The sequence below is a fragment of the Protopterus annectens genome, chromosome 13.part0 (genome assembly GCF_019279795.1).
Source record: "Protopterus annectens isolate FY-2018-M chromosome 13.part0, PAN1.0, whole genome shotgun sequence".
Classification (NCBI taxonomy): domain Eukaryota; kingdom Metazoa; phylum Chordata; order Ceratodontiformes; family Protopteridae; genus Protopterus; species Protopterus annectens.
In genome coordinates this window covers 1,121,086,846-1,121,105,894 of record NC_056747.1, presented here as the reverse complement: position 1 = coordinate 1,121,105,894, position 19,049 = coordinate 1,121,086,846, and the positions used below count along the sequence as shown (strand labels likewise).

Genomic DNA, 19,049 nt, shown 5'->3' with positions numbered 1-19,049 from the left:
ATTATCAAAGGAGAGACTACTGCCCACCTGTGTCCCAAGGTCTCTTATGACACTTTTGGTGTTAAGTATACTACCGCCTATGTTGTAGTTCATTGGTACAGAGTTTTTACCAAAGGGGATGGCAATGCACTTTTTGGCATTGAGCTTGAGGCCATGGCTTTGACACCAGGCATCTGCCTCAGTGAGGCCCTTTTTTAGGATGTCAACCTCATTAGGAGTTTTGATTATGGCTCCTAGTTTGCAGTCATCTGCGAACTTCATTAGCCAAAGACCTTATGTGTTAGCCTGTACTTCAGAGAAGCAAATACCAAACAGGAAAGGTCCCAGGACTGAACCCTGTGGTACTCCACTTATCACTGCTCTGAAGTTGGATTTGGAGTCTGCTACTTTCACAGTGTGGGTTTTGTCAGTGAGTCAGTTGGCAACCCATCTTGTGACATAGAGATTTATACCTAGTTTAGTGAGTTTATCTATAATTCCAGAGTGGGGGATGGTGTCAAAGGCCTTGGCAAGATCTAGATAGACTGTGTGAGCCACCTTACCTCGTCTACGGCTTTGGTGACTGCTTCAAAGAAGTATGTCAGGTTTAGGAGACATGATCTGCCTTTTACAAAAATGAACTGGGTGGGGTCCAGAGTTTGGAGTTTACCAATGTCTTTGTTTATAAGTTCTATGATGATACGTTCCATGGCCTTGCAGACCACGCTCATCAGGCTAATGGGGTGGTAGTTCCTGGGGTCCATGGTGGCTCCCCCCTTGTGGAGTGGGATAACAGTCACTGTGCACCATTCAGTGGGCACAAAGCCTAAGGTGAGGCTATGATTGAACATGGTACTTAGGTGGGGTGCCAGTTTGTTCTGTAGTTTGTGTAGAATGCAGCCTGGGTTGTTGTCTGGTCCCATGGATGCTGTGTTCTTGGCTATGGAGAGTGTGGTTTTTACCTGTGCAGCCGTGATGACAGGACCTTTGCATTCTTCTGGTATAGAGATGGGCCTTTTAGGGGGTGAGAGGGGGGTAAAGTTAACACTGAACCTATCTGCCAGGATGTTGGCAATATCAGTTGGGTCTGTATATTTAGTGCCATTATGCTGTAACTCAGAGCAGATCTGAGTGTTGCCATTGAGATTCTTGACATAGCTATAGAATGCTTTGTGGTTGTCTTTAGAACCAGTGGCAATTTTGTTTTCGTAACCAGCTTTGGAGGATTTTATCAGGGATCGCAGCTTCTTACTGAGGCTGACCAAGGAGCTCCTCCACTCATGGGATTTTATTCTCTTTTGCAACAGTTTCTTCCTTCTGTTGTACAGTTTGTTTATGGCAGGGGACAACCAGATTGGCTTCCTTTTTTTGTAGAGGTGGACTCCCTAATTCTAACTTCCTGGATCCTGTCTGTGAGCCAGCTGGCTATCCACCATGTGACATAAGGATTTGTGCCTAACCTCTTAAGTTTGTCAACAATGTCTGAGTGGGAGATTGTGTCAAATGCCATGGCCAGGTCAAGGTAGGCAGTGTGAACCATTCTGCTCTCATACATTGCTTTGGAAACCTTCTCAAATGGTCCACCAGGTTGAGCAGACATGACCTGCCCTTGATGAAACCAAACTGGATTGGGTCCAGTGTCTGGATGTTTCTTAGGTCATTATTGATCATTTCCATGATAATTCTTTCTATGCCTTTGCATATGAGACTAGCATGACTTTTGGATATCTAGTCACCAGGGTCTGTAGATGGTCCGTCTTTATGCAAAGGGATGACTGTTGATGTTCTCCATTCATAAGGATGACGCTTGTTTGGAGGCTACAGGTAAATAGCAATTCCAAAGGATCTGATATGTCATGTTTCATGCTATTTAGAAGGCATCCTGAGATACTGTCTGGGCTCATTGATGTTGTGTTCTTGGCCTTAGAGAGAACATTAAGGACATATCCCCTAGTGGTATCAGGGAGAGTTATATTTGATGGTATCTCCTGAGGGAAGATTGATGGGGAGAGAGGATTAAAGTTGGACCTGAATTTGTCAGCCAGTAGGCTTGCTATATCTTTTGGCTAAGTATAGGTGGCTCCATTTGCAATGACATCTGCACACAATTTTGTATTGCCTTTGAGGTTGTGGATGTAGCTAAAGAATACCTTGTTGTTGTTCTTGGCCTAGGAGGCCAAATTTACTTCAAATTTGGCTTTGGTAGACTTTATTTGTCCTCTGAGTTGTTTGTTTAGTTTGATAAGTTTGCTTTTATCCTGCTGGGTGCTGCATCACCTAACTTTTGCCATGATTTTCTTCCTTCTGTTATATAGCCCATTGATTTTGTGATTCCATCAGGGTGGCTTGTTTTTTGAGTTAGCTCTGTACACCTTCCTGGTGGGTACAGCTGCCTCTCTGCAGCTGTTAACATGCTTGTATAGGTTTCTGTGAAAGTCGCAACAATGACATCTTGGGTAATGTTAGATATTTCATCATATAATTGTATAAAATTCACACATACTGGAAGCCTTTAAATTCAGAGACATTGTTTACAATGGATATGGTAGTTCTGAGAATAAATGCTACAAGTTTGTCATTTGACTTAACTGGTGATAGACTGGGGAGTGCAAAAGATAATGACAATACTTGTGTGGACCAGATCAAGAAATGTGGCATTTAATGCATTTGCTACCTATTTGGTCCAGGGAATTCCAGTTTACCAAATCAAAAAATCTCTGGGTATATCCTATGTTGTAGGTATAGGTGGGGGGGGGGGGGGGGGGTAACTGAAATCATCTAGGATTATGGAGTTGTTGCTAGTTTATGAATACTCGATTGGGAACCAAATTAGCTGTTGTTGACTTGTAGGTGTAGGTGTGTATGCAGCAGGTAAATTGTGAGACTTCTGCTGAGGCCTATTAATACAAAGTTGAGGAATCTTTTGTAAAAATGTCTTTATATCACAAGCATGTAACATTCTTATGTGTTTTGTTTGACAATGTAGTAGTGGTTGAGGTGAGGGTGTGACTATGCAATGCTCACTGTGTATTGTTAATTGTGAAATGGATGTCTCTATATTAGCTAGGCATTTACACCTTTCTCAGAGTTTTTGTGTTATGTTGCAGTTCATTATCAGTGATCATAAGGCAGTTACTATGTGCTAAGAGTTCTGGCAAGTAAAGTGCAACAAATTTGCTGACCCTCTGTGTTGTCCAGTGCTTGAATGTTAGCTGGCTATATGCATAAGGATGCTAAGGGTAAACTGGGAGAGTAATACCAAAACGTATCAGTGATGCCAGAGAGTTTGGGCATTTGTTACCTAAAATGTTGGCTTTGTCCCTGAGTCTTTCCTTAGGAAGTTGAATGAGATTTCTTTTCTTTATCAGTTTTCTGAGATGTACATAGTCAAATTAGTTATAATTTCTGGGGCTGTCTGTGGAAGAAAATGATTAAATGTTGGGTGGTCAGTATTCTGACTTTGCAAGATTGTATGAAGCAACTTGGAATACTTTAATGTGTGTCTACTGTTTGCGTGAAATAAATTCATTATATAGACAGCATTTTTATCACAATCAACATCTGAGGGAAACACACAGAAGTGAATATAACTGATGGGTGGGGGTGAGAGCTGTCTGTGAATGAAAATAGCTGTCCTGCTTGTCATGTGTTCAGTTAAAACAGTCACTGATCTTGCTTTGCAAAACTGCTACATATCTGTGTGAAGTGTTATGGAATGATTTATTATTGACCTTTATTTATGTTTTGAAATTTGACATCTGAGGTGTACACAGTAAAGTGGATGTAATTGGTGGGTACAGAACCCACTTTTGTGTGCAGATGACTTATCCATGCTGTTACTTTAACACTGTTAAACAGTAGTTACTGATCTGGCATGGCTGGAATTGTGTCAAACAAAATATGCTTAAAGTGTAAAGGTAGCATTTCTATGGTTTATGCATGTGGGTGTTCAGTGTATTTAAGAGGAACAAAATGGCCAAAATTGCTCTCATTTTCCATCACAAGCATCAGCACTGTACATAAGTGGCTGTCTTTGATGGTCTGGAGGATTCTAGTAAATGGTTGCCATACCACAGCACATAGTTCTGATTTCTTGGCTGTGGCTTCTCCAGTGAAGTCGGATGCCCTCTCCGTATCTGTGTGGGTTTATCTATTCACTCTGGTTGTCCCAAATCCCAAAAGAAATGAGACAGGTGAAGTGGTGTTCCTCCAATTTTCCTGTAGGTGAGCATGCAGTGTGTGTGTGTGTGTGTGTGTGTGTGTGTGTGTGTGTGTGTGTGTGTGTGTGTGTGTGTGTGTGTGTGTGTGGATCCCCATCAGTTGATCGAGTTTTCAGAAACTCAAAATTCATATTGATGAGACAATATGATTGGATTTCTGAAAACTTGAAGCTTTTGAGGATTGGGAAATTTACTGTTTTCCTCGGATCTTGGAGTTGGTATACAGGCAGTCCCTGGGTTAAGGATAAGATCCGTTTTTTTTAGTTTGTCCTTAAGTCAAATTTGTATGTAAGTCAAAACACGTACATATCATTCTTATTAAATGTCACTTAGTCAAATGTTTGCCTCAGTCTAGTATTTATTTTACTTTTCTTTACATATAAAACACTTTAGAAACACTTCCAAACAAACAAAAAATTTTAAACGTAATACTGTACTATAGCTATGCTTTCTTACTTCCTATCAACAAAGCTGGTTTAAGACATCTTATTAAATGCAGTGTTTATGAGAACTTTTTCCACACACACACAAACCATACTTCTCAGCTGTACAGATTTTCACAGAATGTGCAGATTTTGCTTAGCAAAAATAGTGGCAAATCATTAAAGACTGAAGTTAGAAAATAATGACAGACATTTGAGTTTCAAAATTCATACCCTTCAGAAAATTCATGCTAATGCAAAACCCGCTATTCTATCAACTTTCTAAGTTTGTAAGAGCAATATTTATTAAAATTGTCCTTATTGTGGAGCATTTGTCCCACTTTTATTTATGGCTTTGCCCAGATTTCCTGCTCTAAGAGGTTTAGAGGTATGACACACACACACACACACACACACACACACACACACACACACACACACACACACACACACACACACACTTAGGCAACTTCAATGATTTTAATTTTTTTCACGTTAATTCCGACATTGCGGCAGCCCATTTTTATCTATGGGTTGTCCGCATGTCAGATGTCCATAACCCGGGGACTGCCTATATCACTTTTCAGATGTGTGTAGTGCTCATATGATATTTTTGAAAAGTTTAAGTGAAAAGCAGCACCTTCTTTGTAAAATGGGCTACAGATGTAGGTCTGCTATAATATGTGTAATCATCTCATACTTACCTGGCAGGACTCACACATATCTTGCAGGAGAGAGACCTAGATCAAGAAGGTGGGTCTCCCAGGGTAAGACTCTTCCACTGCACTTGGGAAGGGCCAACCACTGCGATTTCCCCAAATGCAGGAAACTCTAACGACATCATTTATGGTAGTGGGGGACTGCATGCTTGCTTTACCCCTATGAACTGGTTAAAAAAGACTGTTGCTTGCATATTTACATAAATTAAACTATATTAGCACAATAAACATTTTTTTTTCATTTCATCAAGAGTTATGATCTGATATATCAATTGGAAGAAAAATAAGTTTGTTCTACTGGTAACGTAACAGAAAAAAAAATCTGTAGCATTAAAAAAGAGAAAAAAAAAACACTTCTCAGCAGCTGCCTTTATAGACAGGGTAAGCTTTCATTTGCTGTTAAACAATCTTCCACTGCCAAGGGTAAATTGAATAATTTAAACAGTTTTTTTACAGTGCTAGCAAAGCCCTTGAACAGATTGTGGCATTATTTATCAATGAGAAGAAAACGAAACTTGTTATACTGAATTGCCATTATTTATTTAGTGCTTCTCTGTTCAAAACTCAGCTTATTGCCAAACATATTGTTTGCCCAGCCTCAACAAAAAGTCTGTCTTATTATTTTTATTGTTTTATAATCCTGCATGTTATTTTTCTTTATGTATTTTCCCCATTGCAGCACAGTGACATGTTGGAAGTATCTCCAAGTCTCATGGCTCCACAGTCTACAGTTCAGTCCTGTCCACTAGTCTGCATGCTCTTCCTTTCCTGTGTTGGTAAGCTCAAATTCTCTTCCCTTGCTCAGATACATGCTGGTTAACTGGCTACACTGGAGTGTGTCTATACATTTGTCATACATGCTATATATACCACTAACCTTGTAGTCCAAGTCAAAAGGCCCAGAAATGGTAGTGCAGTCCCACTTAGATGCTAAACAAATAATGAAATTAAAAACCTGAACTCATGAACAAAGATCTTCAGAAAGGTATGTAAAAGTATTTCAGAAACAACTCTTCCACTGTAGGTCCATAATAAAAATAACTAACCTGCAAAAAATTATCACAATAAATGACATGGTGCATTAACCAATGACAGTGTCTGACTGGGAGTGGTAACAGTCGCCTGACAGAATAAGTGAAAATGCACACACACACACACACACACACACACACACACACACACACACACACACACACACACACACACACACACACACACACTCAACTCTACTTTACCTATTCCATAATTAACCCCCTCCCCTTATGCAACCACCCACCTCTTAACTCCTGCCAGGGATCGCTCCCTCTCTCTCACTCTTCACTCTCTCTCTCTCTCATACACACAGTCACTTCCTCATTCATACCTGCATTCACTCACGCATTGCTTTCACTCTCCCGATCTCTCTCTCACACGCAGTCACTTCCTCTTTCATACCTGCATTCACTCACACATCACCCTCACTCTCTCTCAGTCTCTCTCTCACACACACACACACACACACACACACACACACACACACACACACACACACACACACACACACACACACACACACTCAACTCTACTTTACCTATTCATTAATTAACCGCCTCCCCTTATGCAACCACCCACCTTGTAACTCCTGCCAGGGATCGCTCCCTCTCTCTCACTCTTCACTCTCTCTCTCTCTCATACACACAGTCACTTCCTCATTCATACCTGCATTCACTCACACATCACTTTCACTCTCCCGATCTCTCTCAAATGCAGTCACTTCCTCATTCATATTGGCTTTCACTCACACATCGCTTTCACTCTCCCAATCTCTCTCTCACACACAGTCACTTCCTCTTTCATACCTACATTCACTCACGCATTGCTTTCACTCTCCCGATCTCTCTCACACACAGTCACTTCCTCATTCATACCTGCATTCACTCACATATCACCCTCACTCTCTCTCAGTTTCTCTCTCACACACACACAGAGATTTGGGCATCTTTAATGATTTAAATTTTTTTTCATGTTATTTCTGACATTGCAGCAGACTATTCGTATCTATGGGTTGTCCGCATGTCTGATGTCCGTAATCTGGGGACTGCTTGTATATAATTTTCAGGAGGTGTGGGGGGTGCAGCTCACCACAAGGGGATGCGGGGGGACTAACCCTCCCCTGCAAAAATATATAAAAAAAAAAATATATATATATATATATATATATATATATATATATATATATATATATATATATATATATCTGTGTGTGTTTTTTTTGTTAATGTTTGAGTTTTTGGAAATTTGATCATACTGACTTGCTAATATGAATTTCAAGTTTCTGAAAACTCAATCAACTGACATAGATTCATGTGTATGCATGTGTGTGTGTGTGTGTGTGTGTGTGTGTGTGTGTGTGTGTGTGCCTTTATGCATCTTGCAATAGACCTGGTTTGACAGAGCTAATGTCAATATTGTGTTAAGTTTGTCTGAAAAATCAGTATAGCTTAGGATTTCCAGGCACATGCATAACTCTTAGTATCAACAAAAATAAAAAGTAAAAAGAGAGAGAGAAAGAAAAAATTCATTATCTTTTAAAAATAAGGCAAAAACATAAAATGCATCATGGAACAGCTAGAACCTCAAAGATTTTGTGAGCTGATGGTCCCTCACACCCTAACCTGCATAAGTATATTTTCAACATCCAGTATTGACGTTTGCTTTGAACCTCATCTAGTGTAAAACCTGCCTACTCAGAAGTATACATAAAAGGTCACTATAGTTCATGGTGTGGTGGGAGACAATGTGGTTATTTGTTAATTTAATTCTCCTTACAAGCAAACATCTGAGATGTGCACAGAATGTTGTTATAGTTAGGATGTGAATGGTAATTTTAATCTTTTTTAGTTTTCCTAAAAAAAAAATGGAAGGTAACTTATGCTTGTCTAGGAGCAACATGTAATACATTACTGTGACTGTTATTTTTTTTTTCATTTTGCTGGCAAACATTAGTCCCATATACAGGTAGTCATTTTTTGGGGGGTAAGGGTAAGGATGCACATTATTATCTACAACTGATAGCAATAGGTTGAAATAGACTATTGTGTTTTAGTTGTCCTTCAGTTTTGTCCCAGCTTGACATCAGAGTGGCACAGAGTAAGTGGCTGTCTTTTGGCGGTAACAGTGAGGAGACATGCTCAATCTCTCTCTCTCTCTCTATATATATATATATATATATATATATATATGTATGTATATGCATATGTATATGTATACATGTCTGACAGCAGCTACTTGAATTATATTGCTGTCACCATTTATGCCTTCATTCCAATCTAATATCAGAGGGATGCACAAAAAGTGGTTCCTGGGACTCAATAAAGCTTACACAGAGTGCAAGAATAGTGCAGCCACTCCTGCACAGAATATGGCTGCCGAGCAATCCAGTAAACAATCCTGGGGACATGCATGAGCTTGGCAGTACTATTTTGCATGGACACCACTGAATAATGCTAATTACCTCATATGGTGATGAAAACCATGCAAATAAGGTGAATTAACAATTCAGTGAGCAGGCAGGCATCCATGCAGGAATAGTGTTACCTGCAGAAATGTATTCGGCTACTAGCCGAATACATTTCTACAAAAATCAAAACGGAGACATGACAGCTCAAATAAAAGCATCTATTATAATCTTTAGGCATGCTAATGGCCAAATATATGGCCATTGGCATGGAAAAGTTTTGCAAAATATAAAAATAAAAGTTTTTTTTGGCTGATTTTGGCCGTTTAAACATAAGGCAGCAGCGCGCAAACGGGATTGTGCCGAAAATATAAAAAAAAAGTTGAAAACGCAATTTTAAGTGAAATCTGCATTTTGCCATTATAGTCTATGGCATGTGGAATCAAAACAATACCAGGCAACAGTGGTTGCTAAGGGGAAAGGCTCTGGTGTAGTGCAGTAACTAGGGATTAAGGCAGTGGGGTATGCTAATGAGGGAAATTTACTGAATCACAAAAAGATTCTAAGTGCCAAACTCCACCTAACCGTGTAGGTACTATAAGGCTGTGATATAAGCAGGAGGAGCAGCAGATATGAGAAAGGGGTGTGTCATGCCTGGTGTAAGCACATTGGAGCTCCACGGCTCCCAGATAAGATTAGCTAAGCACAGCTAAGCAAGGGGATGTGTCTGAGGCTGTATTGACATATTCCATGAAATGAGGAGTGTGTTCGCATCCAGGGAGGGCCATTTTTCAGTGTTTACATTAGCTAAATGGGTTTGCACAGTGCACACAGGGTCTAAAACAAACAAACAAAAAAACCCAAAAATAGCAGGACGGTTTACATTTGGGCACTGGGTTTGCATGGCATGCCTTGGGGCTTAAATGGCGAGGAAATGGGAAGGGAAAAAAAGGAAAAAAAATGGAAAATAGCAGAATAAAAGCAATCGAGTACAAATTACATAGCTAGCAGGTGGAATGCATCATAGTCAGACAATCATACAGGCAGCATCTGCAGCATAACAGTATAAACTATGCAAACACCTTACAGTCTGTTTTTTCCACCAACTCTGCACCACTGGTGTACACATGTGGAGGAATTTTAACCAAAAACATGTTAGGGGCTGCCATTACTTTGATCCATCTGTATGTGCTAGAGGCTGAGGGCGGTGAGGAGGATAATGCTGACAACCACCACAGACCAAGGAGGAGGAGAAGAGTGTTCAGACCCAGGGTAACCTACCAGGGGCTACATGATCTGGAGATAGTAGAGCTCTACAGGTTGGACAGAGACATGCTGCAACAAATTATCGAGCTGTGCCGGACTTAACTCTGACCCAGAGCCAACAGAGTGGAACCCATCCCAGTGGATATCAAGGTATGTGTAGCTACAGATACTTTCCAAAGACCTACTGGGGACATCATGGGGGTCTCACAGGCATCTGCATCCAAGGTACTCCACCATTTCCTGGATGCCATGCTACCACATGCCAGTGAGCACACTTACTTCCCCAATACCTGTGAGGAGAGGGCCAGCAATATGTGTCTCTTCCACTGTGTAGCAGAATACCTGGAGGTACTGGGTGCAATAGACTGCATGCACATCCACATCAAAGCACCACCTGGTGAACAGGGTAGGGTCTACATAAACCACAATGGCTTCCCTTCCATCAACTGCCAGGCCATGTGCAATGCCCAGGGCATTATCATGGATGTGTGTGCTGGCAGCCCTGGAAGCTATCACGACTCCCACATCTGGCATTCATCACAGCTGTACCATACATTTGCCAGTGAGGGCATCCTGTATGGCCATCTGGTGGGGGATGCTGGCTATGCATTGGAGCCGTGGATGATGACACCCATCAGAAATGCACACACACTCACACAAGAATGCCATAATGAGGTACACGCACAAACCAGGATCATAACAGAGCATGTGTTTGGAATGCTCAAGTCACAGTTCCGCTGCCTTGACATATCTGGTGGAGCCTTGCAGTACTCTCCAGCCACATGTGCACACATGTTCATAGTATGTGCCATGCTACACAATATGATGCTGTGGAAACAGCTGCAGCAGGAACAGCATGGGGAAAGGCCACACAGCCCCCCACCATTGCCAAGGTCTTCACAGGCACAGAGGGACTCAGAAGAGGAAGTCCCTTAGCCTGCTCTCATAGACAGAAGGAAGCATGCCCACTATGCCCAGGCCTTGGCAAAGAGGCAACACAGCATACAAACTGACACTGTAGGGACCCAGGGAATGACACCTCTCTCTGACTCGCACACACAGTAAAATGGATGACACACACATCACATTACCTGTAACTTACCATGTATAGACAGTGTACTTTGTGCATCCAACATAGGCAGCCCTCAAGCACCATCATCACAACTGCTGCAGGCACAAGGTAAGTCAGTCTTCTTAACAATAAATGAATGGATTACAATGTTTTGGTAGCATGGAAATGCTGCATGCATGCATGCAAGGGAATAGGGTGGCCTAATGGGAGGGCAGCAGACAACTGACAGCTATGTGGGACACCATGAAATGTCTACACAATACTGGCTTCCCCCACTATGCAGTATCATTTAAGGTGACAAATCCCACTGCAGTATATGTGAGGGGGCAACTAAGGGGGGGTGGAATCATAGGTCACATGCATGGATGTCACTGTGGGGATCCCTTACCCACTCCCAGACTCACATAGCAAGTCAGCCATAGAAAACCATAAAGGAGTGTCTGGCAAAGGCACACAAATGGTGACATTGATGGAATACCCCCCTACAGACTTACACAGTGATATCACAACAGGCCTTGCAGTTGCAGTAAGACTGCCTGAAGGGTAAGAAGCCTGAAACTCAATTGTATGGCATTACAATCTAACCTGTGGTCTCTAGTGATATGCCTCTATTCTGCAAGACAGGGCACAATACTTTGCTAAATGGAACCAAAATGTAAAGCCAATATCAGCACAGTCTGTGCAAATGTGTACTGTTGACAGGTGTGCCCCCCCGCACCCATATTCACGTAGAAATGCAGTAATGTGTAAGTTTGTAGGGTAATAGCAGCAGAGCACACATTGCCAGGGCTGTCTCAATCAACATGATAACTTGCTGGATGTACTTATTATGCAGGGGTCAATGAGCTATGCATATGTGTGGGGAATACTTGTCAGGATGTGGCCAGCAACTTCTCATGGCTGTTGTGTCCTATTGGCTTAGGTACAGTACTGTGGTGGACAGGGCCATGTTCCATGAAATGCAGTGCCAACCATATTGCATGTCAGCTACACGCGTCTATATCATAACATCGACAGCTTAGGTTGTCAAAACCTAAATCATCGATACCTAAGGGTCAAAAGCTTACAATAGCGAATGGCCATATAATTGAATTTTTTCCTCGGGAAAGAATTTGTGTGGCTGCCTGTAAACAAAATAAACAAACACACCCAAATGTAGTGGGGGGCTTTGTCCCCCACACCCCTATAACTAAATATACCAACTCTGAAATCATTCTATATTGGGGAAAGGGCAAATCCCTGATAACGGCCATGCAAATTCTTTCCCATGGAAATAATTTGATTATGTGGCCATTCACTATGTAAGCTTTCGATGCTTAGGTGTTGATGTTTAAGCATTTGACAGTCGAAGCTGTCGATAATTCAGTAGGAACCCAGCTACACATACGGTGGGAGTTGTACACACTGTCCAGATGTCAATATCCATTACTGACGGGAAGCTGTATAGGTCATGCACAGGGGGACACACATATGAACAGTACAAAGGTTGGAGTAACCTACATCATGCCTACCATACCTGACAACTGTACAGATCTTTTGCAGAATGTACACAGGTTTACATCATATCTGTGGTGTCTTTATTCTGAAATAGTGGTTGTCTGGCAAATCACTGGCAAACCACGAAAGTCTAAAGTCAGAAAATATTGATAGATTGTAGTGTCTCAGACTTCATACCTTATAAAAAATGCATGCTAATGCTAAATCTGTTATTGTATCACCCTTCCAGGTTTGTAAGGCCAATAGTTACAATGGTCCATATATTTAGGCCTTTGTCACCCAATTACTCATGGCTTTGTCCAAAGGTCTGGCTCACAGATGTCGAGAGGTATGGTACCTAGTAGCACAGCAGGACGTTCTGTCACTTACCATTGTCACCCCAGGGGGGTCCACTGCCTGGCAGCCTGGGAACATATGAGTGACAGAATGCACTGGCTCACTACAGATGGCCTGCAGCAGTCTCACGTGGCCTACAGACCTCTGGCAAAGGCCCATGCCTCACCCATAGTGCCTTTCTAGGGAATATCATGGGGTCCATACTACCAACATAACACAGTCAACAAAATGCAAATGTAAGGTCATGCTGCTAAATGCTAGTAGCATACCTTTCAACCTCATAGAGGAAGAAATCTGGACAAAGCCATACATAATGGTGGATAAAGGTCCAATTATAGGGACACATTTGAAATATTGCTCTTATAATGTTAGACAGTTGATAGAATAACAGAGGGGGTGTGTAGTAGCATGGATGTCATGAAGGGCGTGAAGTCTGAAACTAATGTTCTGTCAGTATTCCCTGAATGCAACCCTGAGTGATTTGAACAAATGTGCTAGAAAACCACAGCGTTTAGGGAAACTGACCAGATATATGAGGCATGCATCTGGATAATCTGTGAGATTCTGTAGTTGACAGGTATGGCCACACCAGGATATCATCTGTCAGGTAAGAAGAAAACCACACAACCAGGAGATCCCCGGACAGCATATCACCAAGGTGGTGGAACTTTTACACAGCTTCAACAGTCAATCACCTGTAGCCACACCTCCCAACTGGCCGGATTGTGCAAGAATGTCTAGCCTTTACCTCATAATATAGGTCTGTGCATCATCCATCTTGTATTTCACTGGTAAATAACTGTGATGATCCGATTATATCTGTCAGTAGGTAATGACAAGTACACTGTCAAACATTACATATGTCAGAAAATGTCTGCTAAAATAAACACTGTCACTCAAGCAACTCATACATTGATAAGAGCAATAGTTACAGTACCACCCTATGTATGGCCCATTGTTTCTACATATATTCAGCCTATCTCCAGATATCTTGCACAAACAGGTTGCAAGCTATGGCTGTAGCACACAACACCCCGGACTGGAGTACAACTATCCCTGGAATGGATTCCCACACTTACTATAGAAGGTCATACTGAGTATGTTCCTACACTTAGAGAAGTGAAGCCCATGTCTGAAACCACATTGGACTATATATCGCTGTATTGTGCAAATGTCTTTGCATACTCACAGCTATGTAAACCTAACTATCTCCACACAGACACATCCAACAGGATCACCCACAGCCAGCTGTAAGTGGCACATATGTGGCATATTTGCATCTGTTGTGTGTGATACACACACAAATATATATGAGCAACCCATTACAACATGTCAAGCATACACACACATAGACATGGGGAAGAGAGGGACAGACAGAGATAGAGTGAGACACATAGGGAGACACACACAGACAGTGAGTCATACACAGGGATACCCTGAATGGAATAGAGTGATTTCCTGCTGGAGACAGTTGCATACTAGTTATAAACACTGGCATGCGCCAGCATGAAGATGAGATTCATTGTCTGATGGTACTCAGGTGGGGGTTGGCATATCTCATCACCTACCTTTGTGTTTGTCTGTGTTTTTCTATGTGTGTGTGTGTGTGTGTGTGTGTGTGTGTGTGTGTGTGTGTAGGAATAAGTGTTTTAGTCCATTCCCAACCAGTACACCTCCCATTGCCCTACTTTACAAGATCTGTTGATGCCAATCACTATAGAAGTGCTGTTGGACTGGCCTCTGCCCTATAAGCTCTGTGGTGTGTGCAATAACTGCATAACAGTGTAGTACAAATAACTATTTAGGTAGGGGTTCTAATCTCAGTCATGACAAATGTAAAAGTGTGTGTGTCTGTAAGTTTTGAGACGATTCATAGTCAGTACATGTCCCATTGCCCAGGTTTATCAGTCCCACTGATGTCAGTCACTGTAGACGTACCTTTGGGCAGACCTCAGCTCAATAAGCTCTGTGGTGCATGCGATAACTGTGTAACACTACAGTACAAATAACTAGTTAGGTAGGGGTTGTAATCTCAGTCCTGGCAAATGTAAAAGTGTGTGTGTATTTGTAGGTTAAAGATTTTGAGCCCATTCACAGCCAGTACACTTCCCATTGCCCTACTTTAGCAGTCCTGCTTATTTCAGTCACCTTAGAAGTACTTTGGGCAGCCTTCAACCCCATAATATATGTGGTATGTGTGATGACTGTGTAATACAATGATACAAATAACTAGTTAGGTAGGGGTTCTAATCTCAATTCTGGAAAATGTAAAAATATGGGTGCTTGTAGGTTAAAGATTTTGAGCCCAATCACACCCAGTACATTTCCCATTGCCCAACTTTAGCAGTCCTGCTGATGTCTGTCACCTTAGAAGCACCTTTGGGCAGCCCTCCACCCTATAAGCTCTGTGGCTCATGTGATAATTGCATAACACTATAGTACAAATAACTAGTTAGGCAGGGATTCTAATCTCAGTTCTGGTAGTTATGTGTGTGTGTGTGTGTGTGTGTGTGTGTGTGTGTGTGTGTGTGTGTGTGTGTGTGTGTGTGTGTGTGTGTGTGTGTGTGTGTGTGTGCATGTGTGCATCTGTAGGTCTAAGTATTATGATGCATTATCCATCCAGTACATTTTCCATTGCCCTACTTTACATCTGCCAGTGTCATTCACCTTAGAAGTACCATTGGACTGGCTTCAGTCCTGTAAGCTCTATAGTGCATGTGATAACTGTGTAATACTATCATACAATTAACTAAATAGATAGGGGTTCTAATCACAGTCCCAGCATATGTAACAATGGTTGTGTGTGGGGGTAGTGTGTGTGTGTGTGTGTGTGTGTGTGTGTGTGTGTGTGTGTGTGTGTGTGTGTGTGTGTGTGTGTGTAGGAATAAGTGTTTTAGTCCATTCCCAACCAGTACACCTCCCATTGCCCTACTTTACAAGATCTGTTGATGTCAATCACTATAGAAGTGCTGTTGGACTGGCCTCTGCCCTATAAGCTCTGTGGTGTGTGCAATAACTGCATAACAGTGTAGTACAAATAACTATTTAGGTAGGGGTTCTAATCTCAGTCATGACAAATGTAAAAGTGTGTGTGTCTGTAAGTTTTGAGACGATTCATACTCAGTACACGTCCCATTGCCCAAGTTTATCAGTCCCACTGATGTCCGTCACTGTAGACGTACCTTTGGGCAGACCTCAGCTCAATAAGCTCTGTGGTGCATGCGATAACTGTGTAACACTACAGTACAAATAACTAGTTAGGTAGGGGTTGTAATCTCAGTCCTGGCAAATGTAAAAGTGTGTGTGTGTTTGTAGGTTAAAGATTTTGAGCCCATTCACAGCCAGTACACTTCCCATTGCCCTACTTTAGCAGTCCTGCTCATTTCAGTCACCTTAGAAGTACTTTGGGCAGCCTTCAACCCCATAATATCTGTGGCATGTGTGATGACTGCGTAATACAATGATACAAATAACTAGTTAGGTAGGGGTTCTAATCTCAATTCTGGAAAATGTAAAAATGTGGGTGCTTGTAGGTTAAAGATTTTGAGCCCAATCACACCCAGTACATTTCCCATTGCCCAACTTTAGCAGTCCTGCTGATGTCAGTCACCTTAGAAGCACCTTTGGGCAGCCCTCCGCCCTATAAGCTCTGTGGCTCATGTGATAATTGCATAACACAATAGTGCAAATAACTAGTTAGGCAGGGATTCTAATCTCAGTTCTGGTTGTTATGTGTGTGTGTGTGTGTGTGTGTGTGTGTGTGTGTGTGTGTGTGTGTGTGTGTGTGTGTAGGTGTGTGAGTGTGTGTGTCTAGATATGTCTAGATTAAAGTATTTTGCTGCCTCTCTCACCCAATATATCACCCATTGCCATAATTTACAAGGGTCAGTGATGCTCCTCACCTTAGAAGTACCTTGGGACAACCTTTACCCTATAAGCTTCATGGTACATGTGGTAAATGCATAACACTGTTGTACCAGTAACTAGATAGGTAGGGGTTCTAATCTCAGTCCTGGCAAATGTGTGTGTGTGTGTGTGTGTGGGGGGGTGGGTTCTTGTGTAAGAACCATATCCATTGGGGTGGGTTTTGTAATTTTTTGCTACTGCCCACACAGTACACATCCAAATGTCCACTTTACAAGGCCCACTGTTGTCATCCACTGTAGAGATAGCTGTAGATACTCTGGAGCCCTATAAGCTCTGTGCCATGTGCAATAATTATGTAACAGTATGGAATAAATAACAAGCTAGGTGGCCCTTCTAATCCATGGACACCATTCTCCACTCAGGAAACATAGACAAACACACTCAGCTAGGCATCAACCCCTATATCACTAGGTGGCTTGCAAACTGGCTCACAGATAGAACCCACAGTGTGAAAGCAGCAGACTCCATGTCAGACTACTGACCAGGCATAAGTGGAGTCCCACAGGGTTTGGTCCTGTGTCTCCTTGCATTCGGGATCCACATCTCTGAAGTCCAGCTCAACATGAAGGGAATCTGGCTGATAATGTTCGCAGATGACTGCAAGGTCAGTCCCTACGTGATGTTGGCATCCTGCACAAAGGCCTCAATGAGACCTATGACTGGTGTCAGAACCCTGGACTTTAGCTCAATGCCAGAAAATGTGCCGCCATCCCCTTTGAGAACAACATGGTTCCCATGAAGTAATGCATCGATGATAGTCCACTGAACATTGACATTGTTATAAGGGAACTGGGAACACAGGCTGACAGCGAGCTCTCTGTTGACCACCACAGTGCCATTGTGTTCTGAAAGTTTTTCTATGTGTCACATCTCCTGACTAAGGGTGTTACATCTAGGAAGGAAGAGGTCATTGCCTCCCTGTACTCTCCCCTCATTAGGCCAGTCAACAAGTATAATGGCCCATTTGGCATGTACCCCACTGGACACCTGAAACAACTGGAGAGGCTGCAAAAGTACCTCACAAAGAGGATCCTAGGCCTTAAACACTTGCCCTATATGGACATACTCCAATAACTCCAACTATTCTCTGTCTCATATTGGCTACTTAGAGGTGATCTCTACCAGACTTACACAGCCATGTCTGAACCAGCTCTGTCAGGAATGCTACATCTGTAGAAACCAATCAATCCACACCACATGGCCCAGAGACCTCAAACCTATATCCACAATCAACAGAACATGCTGGAGGGACAGGTTCACAACCCAGAGACTTCCCACACTATGGAATAGACTTCACATGCATGTCAAGCAGAGCACATCATTGGGCCCCTTCAAGAGCAATCTGGATGAATGCATGGGGAATAGAAATCCCACCCTGGGGATCACTCCAGTGGCTATACTCATTAGACATACTGGGGACTATCGTCAGGTGGCATGATGCCAGGTTATTCCCATGGACTAGGCTTGTAAAAGCTCCATGGCCATTCACCTAGTACACACCTATGAAGCTATAAACCTATGGATTTCAGTACTGGCAAATGTGTGTGTGTGTGTGTGTGTGTGTGTGTGTGTGTGTGTGTGTGTGTGTGTGTGTGTGTGTGTGTGTGTGTGTGTGTGTGTGTGTGTGTGTGTGTGTGTGTGTGTGTGTGTGTGTGTGTGTGTGTGTGTGTATGTGCATTAGTGTGTAAAAACATATTTGTGAGTGTGTAAACATGTGGTTGAAAGTAGTCTGAGGCCCTTCCCACCCAGTACACCTACCATAGCCATACCTTACAAGGGCTGGTGATGTTATTCACTATATATGTATCTTGGGACACTCTTCACCCTATAAGCTCCATGGTGCGTGTGGTAAGTGCATAATTCTGTAGTACCAATGACTACATAGGTAGGGGTTCTAATCTAGCCCTGGCAAATGTGTGTATGTTTGTAAGTGTTCATATTTGTAGGATGCAACATTTGGAGGCCTCACTCTCCCAGTACACTGCCTATTGCCATACTTTACAAGGGCTTGTGATGTTGTTCACCTTAAAAAAACTTTGGGACACTCTCCACACTCTAAGCTCTGTGGTGTGTGCAATAAATGCATAACACTGTATTAGCAATAACTAGATAGGTGGGGGGGGGTCTAATTCCGGTCCTGGTAAATATGTGTGTGTGTGTGTGTGTGTGTGTGTG

At 42.3% G+C, this 19,049-nt stretch overlaps 1 non-coding gene across 1 annotated transcript; it reads left to right on the top strand.

The window, feature by feature from the left end:
• Nucleotides 1–5,337: 5,337 nt before the first annotated feature.
• Nucleotides 5,338–5,502, top strand: LOC122788529. The gene has a single exon (XR_006362722.1). It is a non-coding gene; the product is annotated as a U1 spliceosomal RNA (small nuclear RNA).
• Nucleotides 5,503–19,049: the final 13,547 nt, after the last annotated feature.